The sequence below is a fragment of the Oryctolagus cuniculus genome, chromosome 14, assembly GCF_051225735.1.
Source record: "Oryctolagus cuniculus isolate XC-2025 breed Fujian yellow rabbit chromosome 14, ASM5122573v1, whole genome shotgun sequence".
Taxonomy (NCBI): Eukaryota; Metazoa; Chordata; class Mammalia; order Lagomorpha; family Leporidae; genus Oryctolagus; species Oryctolagus cuniculus.
The window spans coordinates 73,749,037-73,761,753 of NC_142880.1; positions in this window are offsets into that span (position 1 = coordinate 73,749,037).

Genomic DNA, 12,717 nt, shown 5'->3' on the forward strand with positions numbered 1-12,717 from the left:
GGGTGGGTTCTCCCCCCCCCCCACATTTTCTTAAAAATGAATTGACTAACACTTTTTGAGGGACTGGCAAATCAAATTCCCCAGGGTAGGCCAGCCTGCTGGTAACACAGGGGCACAATGATATTACAGCTCAAGTCTGAAGGCAGTCGGGAAACAATATTCCCTCTTTGTCAGAGGACATCACTCTTTGTCTCTTAAGACCTTCAACTGGTCATGTGGCTCCATGCACATTGTGGCAATTAGTGAGCTTTACTTGAAGTCTACTGATTGAAATGTTAATCTCATCTAAAAACACATACCTTCATAACAACATCTAGACTTGCAATGGACCAAATACCTGGGCACCATGGCCTCAGAAAGGTGACACACAAAATTCACCAACACAATTTTTTTTTGCTAAAATACAAGCTCTTTGGATATACAAATCATTATTTTGTTCACTAATAGATCTTTAAGTGTCTAGTATGTTACATGAATCAATAAATGAATGATTAATCCTTAAAAAGTAAAGAAAGAATGTGGTGAGGGTGATGGAGTCCAGAAAGCTCCCTGGAGGACGTGTTTCACGCATAGTTTTAAAAGGAGGATAGGATGTGATTTGGCAGGAGAAGGAGTGAAGAAACTCTGGGAAATCAGAGTGATGTGTATGTTGGCTCAGCATGGGGAGAAAGCAAACAAAGTGTGCCCTCTAAGATAACCACATATTATGTAAATAAGAGGGACATTTTTCAATTATCCCTGAAAAACTAAACACTTCCTTGTTATCTGTTGAAGTTCCAAGGCATCATTTGTCTGTCTATAAGAGTCAAAAATTGTGGTCTCTGGAACATTTGAACTTTTTCCAAGTGAAATAAAGCATTTATACAAAGCAGATGTACACAACAAAACCTTCAATCGTGGTTTTCCTATACCCACAATAAGATCACTACAAATACAAGAAGCCATTCCCTATGTCAAACTAGTACTTTAAAGTCAAGTGCAATTTGATAATGGTATTACAGGTACCAAACAAACCCAGGCAGTTTTCTGCAGAGACAAGCAGAAATCTCTGCCAAAGTCACTCAAGCTATAAAATTCTCCTAAGATCTGACACTGACCGGGGCCTGGGAGAGTCCCAGGAACCTATTATTTCCACTAAAAACTAGAAACTACAGATAGTGTAGAGAAGGTGTTTTTAAAGATAATCATTTCTCATTGTGGTTTATTTAATCAACATCACAAAGATAATCTCTGGTAATTCCTAAATCTCTCTACTTAATTATCCAACCATCTTGCTCTATTTATCATGTTCCAGTGTTTTGCATACTGTAATTATCCATCGGCATCCAAATTCTAATATAAATGCAAGTCTTCCTTCTCTTTGAGACAAGGTCAGAATGGGCTGCTTGCAGGATTCAGACTGCGTGGAGACTGAAAAACAATGGCACATCAATTCAAACTGATCTTCATACTCGAGTGGTTGCAAACCTCTTTGTAACCGCAGTTTAGAAAGTGGTCTTTGTTTTGTTTGTTTTTGGAAGACTGAAAAGGCCTTAACCTTCTCATGGGATAAACTGCCAGAATTATATATAACCATTGAGAACCAAAAATCTCCAGAAGTCAGGCTATCCAGGAAAGGCAATTACTTCTCTGAATATTTGTAACCCTCTTTTATTCAGCATATAATATTGAAGTAGATTATAAAACAACAGCAGAAAAAATTTTACAGGAAATAAACATTCATAAGGCATTTAAAATAATCTGTATATTTTTCTTTAAAACTCCTAGTACTAACACAGAAGCAACACATTTTAACATTAATTCCAAACTTACATATTAACATATTGAATGGATGGAAGCATAAACTCAGGACACACTGATATCCATTTTCAATAGTTGATTCCTATAAAATATTCAAACTAATTTAAAACACATTTTACATAATTCATTAGCATTATCAACCAATGATTATCAACTGCCTAATTGCTAAGTGAGAGAAAGAACCATGAGTGTTCTAGTACATATAGGTGTCTGAGTTTCTACCCAGAAATTTTACTGTGATTCAAAAAAGTCAGTTATATTAGCAGCATATGCAAAGTGTTAGCTAAATATCACTAGTCGCATAATCCAAACTTATTTCAGAAACCCCATAAACCATAAACTTATTCTCTGGGTAGCCTAAGCTGCTAAGACAAATTCCAGTGTGACTTTTATAATGCATCTCCATTTTTGAAGCATATTCCATTGTTAATTACAAATACTAGAGTCAGAAAAATGAAACCAAGGAGAGACAAAAAATAAAAGAAATAATCTTTAAATTATTAATCTGATCATAAAAGATATTGACCATGACACACTGTAGTCAAACGTTCAACAGTAAAACATAAATTCTAAAATGTGCATGAGAGAACACCAAGTTACCTCCAGAGGATCTCCAATAAGAATGACAGCTGATTTCTCATCAGAAACCCTGCAGGTTAGGAGAGAATGGGGAGACATAGTCCAAGTCTTAAAAGAAAAAACTGTCAACCCAGAATACTGTAACCTGAAAACCTCTCATTAATGAGTAAAGGCAAAATATTTTCCATACCAAAAAGAAGTTGAAAAAATTTGTCACCATTCATACTGCCTTATAAATGATGCTGAAGGTGTACTACGCACAGAAACACAGAAAGATAGCCATCATTATGAAAGAATATAAAGGCAGAAAATCTCCCAGTAAAAGTACAAAGAAAATCCAAAGCAAACAATAAGAGTATTCATGGAAAAACGGCAGGGTCAAGACATTACTTATCAATACTAACCTTGTGTAATTCTTCAATTTAACAATACAGACTGGCCAAGTTGATTAAAAAACAAGACCTAACTATTTACTGTCTACAAGAAATATACCACTCAAAAAAGATACATGCAGACAAAGTGAAATGAGGGAAAAAGATATTCCATGCTAATGGAAAGCAAAAAAGAGCAGGTGTAGCCATCCTAATATCAGACAAAATAGACTTTAACACAAAAAAATGGTACTGAAAGATATAAAGTATGGCATTATGTAATGATTAATGGATCAATTCAATAGGAAGATATGTCTATAATAAATGTATATGCATCCAGTGCCAGAGTGCCTGGCAATTTAAGAAAAATGTTAATGGACCTAAAGGGAGACAGATTCTAATATGATAGAATGGGGGACTTCAACATCCCACTTTCATTAGTGGACAGATCAACCAGACTGAAAATCAACAAAGAAACAACTGAGCTAATCAACACGATGGACCAAATGGACCTGATATCTACAGAAACTTTCATCACACTGTTGCAGAATACATATTTATCAATGCATAAAATTTTTGCTAGGATAGACTATATGCTAGGCCATAAAGCAAGTTTCACAAATTCAAAAAAATAGAAATCATACCACGCACCTTCTCTGACCACAATGGAATGAACCTGTAAATTAACAACTCAAAAACCTCTAGAACATATACAAACACATGCAGACTTAACAACACACTCTGGAATAAACAGTGGGTAATAGAAGAAATCAAAAGAGAAGTCAAAAAATTTCTGGAAGCGAATGAAGATGATGATACAACATATCAAAACTTATAGGATATAGGAAAACCAATGTTAAGAGGGAAGTTTATGGCAACTGGTGCCTAAATCAACAAATTGGAAAGGCACCAAATAAAAGAGTTATCAATACATTTTTTAAACTTTTATTTAATAAATATAAATTTCCAAAGTACAGTTTATGAATTACAATAACTTCCTTCCAACCCACAACCCTCCCATCTCCTGCTCTCTCTCCCATTCCATTTGCATCAAGATTAATTTTCAATTATCTTTATATACAGAAGATCAATTTAGTATATATTAAGTAAAGATTTCAACAGTTTGCACCCACACAGAACATAAAGCGTAAAATACTGTTTGAGTACTAGTTATAGCATTAATTCACATTGAACAACACATTAAGGACAGAGACCCTACATGAGGAATAAGTGCACAGTGACTCCTGTTGTTGATTTAACGAACTGAAACTCTTGTTTATGGTGTCATTAATCACCCTAGGCTCTTGTCATGAGTTGCCAAGGCTATGGAAGCCTTTTGAGTTCGCTGACTCCGATCTTATTTAGACAAGGTCATAGTCAAAGTGGAAGTTCTCTCCTTCCTTCAGACAAAGGCACCTCCTTCTTTGATGACCCATTCTTTCCACTGGGATCTCATTCGCAGAGATCTTTCATTTAGTTGTTGTTGTTTTTGTTTGTTTGTTTGTTTTTGTTTTTGTTTTTGTTTTTGTTTTTTTTTTTTTTTGGTCAAAGTGTCTTGGCTTTCTATGCCTAAAATACTCTCATGGGCTCTTCAGCCAGATCTGAATGCCTTAAGAGATAATTCTGAGGCCAGAGTGTTGTTTAGGACATCTGCCATTCTATGAGTCTGCTGTGTATGCCACTTCCCATGTTGGATCATTATCTCTTTCTTAATTCTATCAGATAGTATTAGCAGACACTAGTCTTGTTTATGTGATCCCTTTGACTCTTAGACCTATCTGTGATCAATCGTGAACTGAAATTGATCACTTGGACTAGTGAGATGGCATTGGTACATGCCACCTTGATGGGATTGTATTGGAATCCCATGGCACATTTCTAACTCCACCATTTGGGGCAAGTCAGCTTGAGCATGTCCCAAATTGTACATCTCTTCCCTCTCTTATTCCCACTCTTATATTTAACGGAGATCAGTTTTCAGTTAAATTTCAACACCTAAGAAAAATTGTGTGTTAATTACAAAGTTCAACCAATAGTATTAAGTAGGAGAAAAAAATACTAAAAGGGATAAAGTATTAAGTTGTACATCAACAGTTAGAGCAAGGGCTGATCAAGTCACTTTCTCATAGTGTCCATTTCACATCAACAGGTTTTCTTTTTGGTGCTCGGTTAGTTGTCATTGATCAGGGAGAACATATGATATTTGTCCCTTTGAGACTGGCTTAATTCACTCAGCATGATGTTTTCTAGATTCCTCCATTTTGTTGCAAATGACCGGGTTTCATTGTTTTTGACTGCTGTGTAGTATTCTATAGAGTACATGTCCCATAATTTCTTTATCCAGTCTACTGTTGATGGGATTTAGGTTGATTCCAGGTCTTAGCTATTGTGAATTGAGCTGGTGCAGACAGATTTTTGTTTGCCAATTTAATTTCATTTGGGTAAATTCCAAGGAGTGGGATGGCTGGGTTGTATGGTAGGGTTATATTCAGGTTTCTGAGGAATCTCCAGACTGACTTCCACAGTGGCTTAACCAGTTTGCATTCCCACCAACAGTGGGTTACCGTCCCTTATTCCCCACATCCTCGCCAGCATCTGTTGTTGGTAGATTTCTGTATGTGAGCCTTTCTAAGCGGGGTAAGGTGAAACCTCATTGTGGTTTTGATTTGCATTTCCCTGATGGCTAGTGATCCTGAACATTTTTTCATGTGTCTGTTGGCCATTTGGATTTCCTCTTTTGAAAAATGTCTATTGAGGTCCTTGACCCATCTCTTAAGTGGGTTGCTTGTTTTGTTGTTGTGGAGTTTCTTGATCTCTTTGTAGATTCTGATTATTAATCCTTTATGTTGGATAGTTTGCAAATATTTTTTCCCAGTCAGTCGGTTGCCTTTTCACATTCCTGACTGTTTCTTTTGCAGTACAGAATCTCTCAATTTGGTGCAATCCCAATTGTTAATTTTGGCTTTGACTGCCTGTGCTTCCGGAGTCTTTTCCAAGAAGTCTTTGCTGGTGCCTATATCTTGCAGGGTTTCTCCAATGTTCTCTAATAATTTGATGGTGTCGGGTCATAGAGTTTGATCTTTAATCCATGTTGAGTAGATTTTTGTGTAAGGTGTAAGGTATGGGTCTTGCTTCATGATTCTGCACGTGGAAATCCAGTTTTCCCAGCATCATTTGTTGAATAGAATTTCCTTGCTCCAGGAATTGGTTTTGGATCCTTGATCAAATATAAGTGGGCTATAGATGTTCGGATTGATTTCTGGTGTTTCTATTCTGTTCCATTGGTCTATCCATCTGTTTCTGTACCAGTACCATGCTGTTTTGATTACAACTGCCCTGTAGTATGTCCTGAAATCTGGTATTGCGATGCCTCTGGCTTCGTTTGTGTTGTACAAGATTGCTTTAGCTATTCGAGGTCTTCTGTGTCTCCATATGAATTTCAGCATCATTTTTTCCAGATCTGAGAAGAATGTCTTTGGTATTTTGATTGGTATCATATTGAATCTACAAACTGCTTTTGGGAGAATGGACATTTTGATGATATTGATTCTTCCAATCTATGCGCATGGAAGATTTTTCCATTTTTTGGTATCCTCTTCTATTTCTTTCTTTAAGATTTTGTAATTTTCATCGTAGAGATCTTTAACGTCCTTGGTTAAGTTTATTCCAAGATATTTGATGGTTTTTGTTGCTATTGTGAATGGGATTGATCTTAGAAGTTCTTTCTCAGCCATGGCATTGCCTGAGTATACAAAGGCTGTTGATTTTTGTGCATTGATTTTATATCCTGCTACTTTGCCAAACTCTTCTATGAGTTCCAATAATCTCTTAGTAGAGTTCTTTGGATCCCCTAAGTAAAGAATCATATCATCTGCAAAGAGGGATAGTTTGACTTCTTCCTTCCCAATTTTTATCCCTTTACTTTTTTTTTTCTTGCCTAATGGCTCTGGCTAAAACTTCCAGAACAATATTGAATAGCAGTGGTGAGAGTGGGCATTCCTGTCTGGTACCAGATCTCAGTGGAAATGCTTCTAACTTTTCCCCATTCAATAGGACGCTGGCTGTGAGTTTTTCATAAGTTGCTTTGATTGTATTGAGGAATGTTCCTTCTATACCCAATTTGCTTAGAATTTTCATCATGAAAGTGTGTTGTATTCTATCAAATGCTTTCTCTGCATCTATTGAGATAATCATATGGTTTTTATTCTGCAGTCTGTTAATGTGGTGTATCACATTGATTGATTTGCGAACACTGAAACATCCCTGCATACCAGGGATAAATCCCACTTGGTCTGGGTGGATGATCTTTCTGATGTGTTGTTGCATTCTATTGGCCAGAATTTTATTGAGGATTTTTGCTTCTATGTTCATCAGGGATATTGGTCTGTAATTTTCTTTCATTGCTGCATCTTTTTCAGGTTTAGGGATTAAGTTGATGCTGGCTTCATAGAAAGAATTTGGGAAGATTCCCTCTCTTTCAATTTTTCTGAATAGTTTGAGAAGAATTAGAGTTAGTTCTTCTTTAAATGTCTAGTAGAATTCAGCAGTGAATCCATCTGGTCCTGCACTTTTCTTTGTTGGGACGGTCTTTATTACTGTTTCAATTTCTGTCTCAGTTATGGGTCTGTTTAGGTTTTCTATGTCTTCATGGTAGGTTGTATGTGTCTAGCAATCTATCCATTTCTGATAGATTTCCCTGTTTGCTGGCATACAAGTCCTTGTAGTAATTTCTGATGATTCTTTTTATTTCTATGGTGTCTGTTGTTACATTTCCTTTTTCATCTCTGACTTTATTGATTTGGGTCTTTACTTTTTTTAGTTAGTTGGGCCAATGGGGTGTCAATTTTGTTTATTTTTTCTAAAAACCAGCTCTTTGTTTGGCTGATTTTTTGTAATATTTTTTTGGATTCAATCCTGTTGATTTCTTCTCTGATTTGAATTATTTCTCTTCTTCTACTAGATTTGGTTCTGGTTTGCTGCAGTTTTTCTAGATCCTTGAAATGCATTGAAAGCTCATTTATTTGGTGCTTTTCCAATTTCTTGATGTAGGCACCTATTGCTATAAACTTTCCTCTTAACACTGCTTTTGCTGTATCCCATACTTTTTTTTTGACAGGTAGAGTGGACAGTGAGAGAGAGACACACACACACAGAGAAAGGTCTTCCTTTGCCATTGGTTCACCCTCCAATGGCTGCTGCAGCTGGCACACTGTGTCCGGCACACCGCACTGATCCGAAGCCAGGAGAAAGGTGCTTCCTCCTGGTCTCCCATGGCATGTAGGGCCCAAGCACTTGGGCCATCCTCCACTGCACTCCCAGGTCACAGCAGAGAGCTGGCCTGGAAGAGGGGCAACCGGGACAGAATCCAGTGCCCCAACCAGGACTAGAACCCAGTGTGCCAGTGCCGCAGGTGGAGGATTAGCCTGTTGAGCATGGCTCTGCCCCATACGTTTTGATATGTTGTGTTGTTATCCTCATTTACTTCCAGGAAGTTTTTAATTTCTCTTTGGATTTCTTCTATGACACAGTGTTCATTCAGGAGCAGGTTGTTCAGTCTCCATGTTGTTGCATATGCTCTAGGGATTCTTGAGTTGCTAATTTCCAGCTTCATTCCACTGTGGTCTGAGAAGCTGCATGGTATAATTCTAATTCTTTTGAATTTGCTGAGACTTGATTTATGGCCTAGTATGTGGTCAATCCTAGAGTAGGTTCCATGCACTGCTGAGAAGAATGTAAATTCTTTAGATGTATGATTGAAAGTTCTGTAGATATCTGTTAGATCTATTTCAGCCTAGTGTCAATTAAATCTGCTGTTTCCTTGTTGGTCTTCTGTCCAGTTGATCTGTCTATTTCTGAGAGTGAAGTATTGAAGTCCCCCAGTAGTATTGTATTGGAGTTTAAGGCTCCCTTTAAGTCCCTTAGCATATCTTTTAAATAAACCTGTGCCCTGTAATTAGGTGTATATACATTTATAAAAGTTACATCTTCCTGTTGAATTGATCCCTTAATCATTATATAGTGTCCCTCTTTGTCTCTCTTAACAGTTTTTGTGTTAAAATTTATTTTGTCTGATATTAATATGGCCACGCCAGCTTTTTTTTTGGTTTCTGTTGGCATGGAATATCTTTTTCCAACCTTTCACTTTCAGTCTGCATGCATCATTGTTGGAAAGATGTGTTTCTTGTAAGCAGCAAATAGATGGGTTTTGTTCCTTAATCCATTCAGCCAATCTGTGTCTCTTACCTGGAGAGTTGAGCCCATTAATGTTCAATGTGACTATTGATAAGTAGTAATTTTGCCTTGCCATTTTCCCAAAGATATTTTCTAATATATGCTTTGAACTTCCTGTGATCTTTTACTGTGAGGTTTTCTTCCTTCTTTCATATGATGACCGTGTTTCTGTGTTTCTGTGTGTATTACATCTTTAAGCATCTTTTGCGAACTGGACGAATGGTGACAAATTCTTTCAATTTCTGTTTGCTATGAAAAAAAAATCTTTATTTCACCTTCATTCACAAATGAAAGCTTTGCAGGATATAATATTCTGGGCTGCCAGTTTTTCTCTCTTAGTACCTGGGCTATATCTCACCATTCCCTCCTAGCCTGTATGGCTTCTGATGAGAAGTCTGCTGTGAGTCTAATTGGAGATCTCCTGAGAGTAATCTGACGTTTCTCTCTTGCACATTTTAGAATCTTTTCTTTATGTTTCACTGTGGTGAGTTTGATTACAACATGTCATGGTGAGGAGCTCTTTTGGTCATGTTTATTAGGGGTTCTATGAGCTTCCTGTACTAGGATGTCTCTGTCCTTCTCCAAACCTGGGAAGTTCTCTGCAAGTATCTCACTAAAAATGCCTTCTAATCCTTTCTCTCTCTCCATGCCTTCAGGAACTCCTAGAACCTGAATGTTGGGTTTTTTAATAGTATCCTGTAGATTCCTGACAAGATTTTTAAGATTTCTAATTTCCTCTTCTTTTCTTTGGTTTGGCCGTATACTTTCCTGTGCTCTGTCTTCCAAGTCTGATATTCTCTCTTCTGCTTCACTCATTCTGTTTTTAAGGCTCTCTAATGAGTTTGTCATTTAATCTATTGAATTATTCATTTTATTTTGATTTCTCTTCACTATCATAATTTCATGTTCTACTAGTTTCTTCATTTCATTTTGATTCCTCCTTAAGATTTCATTTTCATGAGAGAGATTTTCTATTCTGTCCAGTGAGTATTTATGTAGTTCAAGAATTTGTTTTTGAGAACTTCTAGATGTTCTTACCATAAATTTTTTGAAATCCGTATCTTGCATTTCTTCTATCTCATCATCTTCATAATCTTGAATTGGGGTGTCTTGTTCATTTGGGGGCATCATAATGTCTTTCTTGTTCTTGTTTCTTCAGTTTCTGCATGTGTTGCTTGGCATTGTGGAGATATTCTTTGTTTTCTTCTCTTTTCGTCCCTTCACTGTGGTGGGTTTTCTCGGTATACTATGACCCTAGATTAAGTGGACTGTCTGCTTTTGCTGTATCCTTAGAGGCTTGTAATGGGTGTGGCCAGTGAGCTCTGTTCAGTTCTTCAGGGTTAAGGGTGTGTCAAAGGTAACACAACCAGGTTAGGTGTGGTCAATCTCTCTCTCTCTCTCTCTCTCTCTCTCTTTTTATTCAGAAGGGAAGTAAATCTGCACAGCTGAGCAGAGTTGAAGGCAGTACTGAACTCTGAGCTCTGGCCCCTGTGGGTATAACATTCATCTGCTCTGTCCCAAGGAGCACACAAAGGATCTGTGCAGTCTTCAGTGTAAGCTCAAATTCACCTGCAATCCCCCACTGGGTTGCCAAGGTTACTGAGATTGTAGCGTCTTTGGAGAGTACTCACTTCTTCGGTACTCCATGAGTCCTCTCACACACTCTTGGTTTTTGTTTTTTCTTCACAGTCTCAGTTCATTAGTTCCACACATTAACTAGGTCCTAACCTCCTGTTACTTCTCCCCACCAGAGTCAGGTTTTTCTGTTGGCTGATTGTGGGCGCAGCTTTTACGAATGTCCAAAATGGTGCCTGCTCTTTGTCTTGCTTGCCTTTGTAAGGTGAGTGGAAAGAGAGAATTGTGTCTGTACCAGTCCCTTTCATTTATTTATTTATTTATTTTTTCTCTCCTCTAGTTAGCCTGGTGAACTTTCCCCCACAGGGCTTCAAGCCTTGTTTCCTCTAGGCTCTTCCTGCCACTTTCCCACCAGTGTCTGAGGCTACTGAGGTTTCGCCTCACCTCCCTTTTCAGCACTGGTACGTAGACTCAGCAGCTGGGGTCCTGAGCTGTGGGTGCCCGTGCCCTCCACGTAGGTTCACTGTGTCCCACTAGTTCCAGAAGAGTTTCCTCTGCAGTTTTTTCCCTAACTCTTCCCTGAAACTACAGTATCTCCACTTTTATTAAACTATCTTTTCCTGGACTATTAATGTGCTCCCTCCCTATTCCACCATCTTGGAGGAAGCCCTCAGCCCTATCGAGTTATCAATACATCTTAAGGATTTAGGAAAACAACAAACCAAACCCAAAATTATTAGGAGGAAAGAAATAACTAAAAATAGAGAAGAAGTTAACAAAATTGAAACCAAATAAAATACAAAATATACATTCCATTATTATTTATAACCATTGTCTATATTTGCACTGAACTTGAGTCTTTTTGCTTTGAACTTGTTAAGCTTATGACCTGGTGAGGTATTAAGCCTTTACTGTAATGTAAATTTTTTTTTTGACAGGCAGAGTGGATAGTGAGAGAGAGAGACAGAGAGAAAGGTCTTCCTTTTGCCGTTGGTTCACCCTCCAATGGCTGCCACGGCTGGTGCGCTGCAGCCAGCGCACTGCGCTGATCTGATGGCAGGAGCCAGGTGTTTCTCCTGGTCTCCCATGGGGTGCAGGGCCCAAGCACCTGGGCCATCCTCCACTGCCTTCCTGGGCCACAGCACAGAGCTGGCCTGGAAGAGGTACAACCGGGACAGAATCCAGCACCCCGACCAGGACTAGAACCCGGTGTGCCGGTGCTGCTAGGTGGAGGATTAGCCTATTGAGCCGCGGCGCTGGCCTACTGTAATGTAAATTTAAAATACATTATCTCAAATACTAAAGAAAAAAGACACAAATGTAAAAGGATGGAGGACTTGAGGGAGGGAGGGAGGAGGGGAATATCATTATGTTCTTAGACTAGTATTTAGCCAATCATATTGAATCTGTTAAAAATTAATTAAAATTAGGGCCAACTCTATGATGCAGTAGGTTTATTCTCTGCCTGCAGCACTGGCATCCACTGTGGGCAATGGTTCCAGACCCTGCTGCTCCTCTTCCAATGCAGCTCTTTGCTATGGCCTGGCAAAGCAGTTGAAGATGGCGTAGGAGCTTGGGCCCCTGCATTCACGTGGGAGACCCAGAGGAGTCTCCTATATCCTTGCTTCAGGTAGGTGGAGATCTGGTCATTTCAGTCATTTGGGGAGTGAACCAGAAGATGGAAGACCTTTCTCTCTGTGTCTCCCTTTCACTGTCTATATCTCTACATCTCAAATAAATACATAAAATCTTAAAAAAGAAAATAGAAAACTAGGGCCAGTGCTGTGGCATAGTGGGCTGGGCCTCCGCCTGCAGTGCCAGCATTCCATATGGGATCTGGTTTGTGTCCTGGCTGCTCCTCTTCCTATCCTGCTCTCTGCTGTGGCCTGGGAAAGCAGTAGAAGATGGCTCAGGTGCTTGGACCCCTGCACCCATGTGGGAGACCTGGAAGAGGGTCCTAGTTCCTGGCCTCAGATAAGCCCAACTCCAGCCTTTGTAGCTGTTTGGGGAGTGAACCAGAAGATGGAAGACCTTTCTCTTGGTCTCTCCCTCTGTGTGTATGTGTGTGTATGTCTTTACATCCCAAGTAAATAAATGAATCTTTAAAAAATTAATTTAAATTAGAGGAAAAAAAGAAAGTATATTCTGCCATTGTGGTTTT